Source organism: Rattus norvegicus, chromosome 8 (genome assembly GCF_021556685.1).
Source record: "Rattus norvegicus strain SHRSP/BbbUtx chromosome 8, alternate assembly SHRSP_T2T, whole genome shotgun sequence".
NCBI lineage: Eukaryota > Metazoa > Chordata > Mammalia > Rodentia > Muridae > Rattus > Rattus norvegicus.
In genome coordinates, this window is record NC_141541.1 from 124,003,522 (window position 1) to 124,007,735 (window position 4,214).

Sequence of the window (4,214 nt, forward strand, 5' to 3'; positions counted from 1 at the left end):
GCTGCCCTGCCTATGGCGGTTTTTCACAGCAATAGAAAACCTGACTAATACAGAAGTAACCCTAATACAGGGGTTACACAGCAAGTGAATGCGTTTGCTACAGAAGTCTGCCATCCTGTTATCCCTAGAGCTCATGCTAAAAAGTTAGACATAGTGGTTCACCTCTGCAATCCCAGCATTCCTTGGAGTATGAGTCTTGGCAGCTGAAATAACAGGAAAAGCTCTGCTTCAACAAGGTGGAAGGGGAGGATTGTGGGGGAGGTGGGACGATGGGGCAAGTGGACCATGCCACCAGACAGAAGAACTAGTAAGGTTGATGCAGGTTCAAAACCCTGGTAAATCTCATAATTGAGAATGGTAGGCATTAGAATCAGCTCCCTGCCAGACTCTACCTGTCCTAGAACATGTGACTATGACACCCCACTAGGAGCACCATGACAATTGGTCATGTAAGGACAACACCTGAAGTCCTTCCCCTTGCAAATAAAGCATCCCTAACATCTCAGCCTGAGCCAAGGGGGAGCATCTTCCTCTGAGTCCCACCCCACCTCTGAAGTGTTTTTAAGGTCCCTGTCCACAAGGAATAAAGTGTGTGAGTTATTTCCCCAAGAGTCATCTGAGGTGGCTGTCTTATGCGCCTGGATCACTACTCCTGGGAGGAGTTTGCTGGCTACTGGTGCCGATTGCAGTTGATGGCAAACACTTCCCCTATCACCTAGTGGCTCCTGCTGTGGCTCCTGGCTGCCTGCAGCTACTTGCCACTTGCCCTGCCCTGCCTTTCCCTCTAGGAACTGTGACACTTACAGGCCAGGCCAGAGCCCCGAGGAGCCTTTAGTTCTGGTCAGGCTAGGGATCTTTGGATTGCATCCTGCCCGCCGAGCAGCCCATGTGCTGCATTCCGACATCCCTGTGGCTAGGCAGGTGTGGAGCCCAATGATGCACTGACTGTTCGCTGCCTTTCCTGGGTGGCTGGCCTGCTACACTCACTGCGGTATCCCAACGGCAAGGCGGAAACACAGACCAGCGGAGGACTAGGTCCCAAAAGATTGTCCTCTGACCTTCACATGCATGCCATAGCACAAGCACACACACACACACACACACACACACACACACACGCACGCACACGCACGCACGCACATGCACGCACGCACACATACACACACGTGCACGCACACACACATACACACACGTGCACGCACACTCACACACACAGTCATTACCCATGAACTTTATGAAAATTAGCTTGTCCTTTAGGATGGTTGTGTGCTCAGCCTCTCGTTCCGTCAGGGGAATATTCTTCCCTTATGTTTGATACAGCTTCGTTATAGAACTTGAAAGATGGTCCCTATGTCCTCCTCTGGAGGCCCAGACTAAGGGTCAGCTGATATACAGGAATTCCCCTTCCATGACGAACACGCAACTGAGTCAGGCCCTGTTATAGCTTTCATGGAATCTTGCTTCCTGGTGTCCCATTGGCTGATGCAAATCACACAGCCAATCATGTTGTCAATTTTTTCCATGCTCTTCAACATCTGCACTGCCCACAGCCAACAGTAATTGTGGCTCAGGATCTCTTCCCCAGGGTTTCAAGGTTCAGCAACAGGATGTGTGGTCTAGCATTTAGCAAGTAGATAGCACAAAGCTGGCTTTAGGAGCTTGAACCCATTGGAAGAGAAAAGGCTAAGTACTAGGAATTTCTCAACCTAGATTTCCTGTGCGTTTGTGAGCACAGTAAAGCCAGGAATTTACTTCAGGAAGCTGATCTGTGTAAAGACACGTATAAGCTCCAGAAAACAGGTCAGTAAGGCAGGAAGTGAGTAATAACTAATTTTAAAGCCATTGCTTTCATAACAGAACTCAGTGGAATTCCTCATTCATTCATTAAAATCCACCCATTGCATTGGCCCATTTCTTTGGGTGTACAGGTGTGCTTGCCCTGTGGGTGTGTGTGGAAGCCAGATGCCAGCACTGAGATATTTTCCTAAATCAAGTCCCCACGAGTGTTTGAGGAAGAGTCTCTAATGAAAGCCAGAAATGGCTGTTTCGTGCCAGAGACCTCATATTCTCTGCCTGTCTCCACTCCCGGCTGAGGTCACAGGCGTGTGACACCATGTGAGCTTTTTGCATGGAAGCTGGCATCTGAACTCAGGTCCTCCTGCTTGTGTAGCAAGGATTTTGCACTGAGCCACCGCCCAGCCCCTGGAAGTGCCTTAAAAGGGAGACAAAGTAGCAGAAAGCCGTTTTGTGCCCTGGTATGATGTCATTCACTGTGTATCTCTTTTGTTTCTTTTGTTATTTAAGAGAGACTTTGGGCAACCCAGTGCAGAGGGGCTCATTCTGAGCTGAAGCACAGGGAGGAGCATTAGGACAGCACTCAAAGGTCTGTTCACAGCCATCATTGGCCACTGCATTTCTGTTCACAGCCATCATTGGCCAATGCATTTTCTCAATGACTTGGCAGACTCCTGTGACATTAAGCACTCTGGAAAATCTTCAACACCTCCACACAGGTCTACAAGATTTTAGGCTACAGAAGCCTGAAAAATTTTGAAGGTGCTTTCTAATTATGGCATATTTAATGTTCACTTTTCCAGTTAATATTTATTTAATTGCTTTCTTAACATACTTTCAAATATAAGACCCATTAAATAAAACCGAATTTGCTCGGTAGCCCCAGACCCATCCTGGAAGCTTATTTCCCAATTCCCATAGAAAGGCAGCCTTCTCCTCTAAAAAAGCAGTTTAGCGAGAAGGAAAATAAAATAAAACAATAAAATAAAGTAGCTAGCCTTTGTCTTTCTCATCTGCCAAACCATGTAATGTTTATGAGGAAGTTTCTGGGGACTCATCCAAAGGCTATCTTACCAACACTGCTGTCAGTCCACTCCTAAGTCCACATATGTGACGTTTTCTTGCAATATTTTGACTTAGCTCAGCTTTGGTAAGGTTTGAATTTGCAACAACTGCCCAGAGCTAGTGTTTGGCATTGTTTGTCCCCTGTAGTCGCCCTACTGGGACACTGTGGAACCTTGATGGTGAGGGGCTGGCTGGCAGGACCTAGTCACAGGAGCCATGCTTCCAAAGGTTGTAGCCCAGCCCCTGGTTCCAGACTTGCTTTCTGCTGGGCGGCCCGTTGTGTAGTAAGCAGACCAGACTCTGCTACACTCTCTCTGCCCTGAGTTGAGCCTTTCTGCCAAGCCTTCCCTGCCCAGATGCACTGAAATGCTGTGACATTATGAGGTAAAATGAATATCACCCCTCAAGTCGGGCTTTTTTGATCACAGTAATGGGAAAGCTATGATGAGCTTTTTCTTGCATAATGGAATATTTAATAGAGAAAGGAATAATCTACCATGCTCATTGCTGTAAAAGTAACATATTCTCCTGTTGTAACTGTCTCCGAGGCTCGCTTCCTCCATTTTCTAACTTAGTCTTAGTCCTGGAAGCTTCGAGCCTCCATATAATTTTATCTAGGACTAGAATGTTTTCAACCTCTGAATTTTACCGTTGAATAAGCTCGCCCCTTCCTAGTTCTCTATGACTTCTCTCTGGCTGGATCAACTCACCTGTTCTGGTTCAAACTCTTTTCCCAGATGACTTATTCAATCTAGCTTTTCTCTTGGCCTCTGAATTGCTCTGCTTGGCCTCAGACTAACTCTGGCAATCTTTTCTAATCTTCTAGCTCCTTCTCATTCTCAGACTCATTCTGTGGGTCAGAGTTTTACTTGTCTAGCTTGTTCTCTCTTCGATCTGTCTCTGTAAAACTCTCCCGGTAACACTGCCTCCTTCTCCCTCTCTGGGCCGCTCCACTCTCCCTGTCCACTTTACTGCACTGCTCTCTCCATGAACTCTACTGCATTCCTGTGCTGTACTCTCTTCCTCCTGTACTGTCTGTCTCCCCCTTAAATAGCTTCCCTTTCCTCTCTCTTCTCATGAGAGTTGGGCATACTATTCTGTCAAATCTTTCTCTGATTCATCACTCTTTCTGCCACTCAATTAGACATCGCTTTCAAACATGGGCTTGTAGCTTCCTTCTACAAAGTAACTTTGCCTTCACTGTTTTGGATTAAAGGTGAATACTAAGGAGCGTGTCTGTATTCTAGTCCAAGGGAATAAAGGAGTGTGCTAAGGGCTGAGGCATACCCTAACTAGAAACGGGTTCAAATATCTTGTAACACACCATGCCAGTTCACAGAGAAAGGCATGTGCAT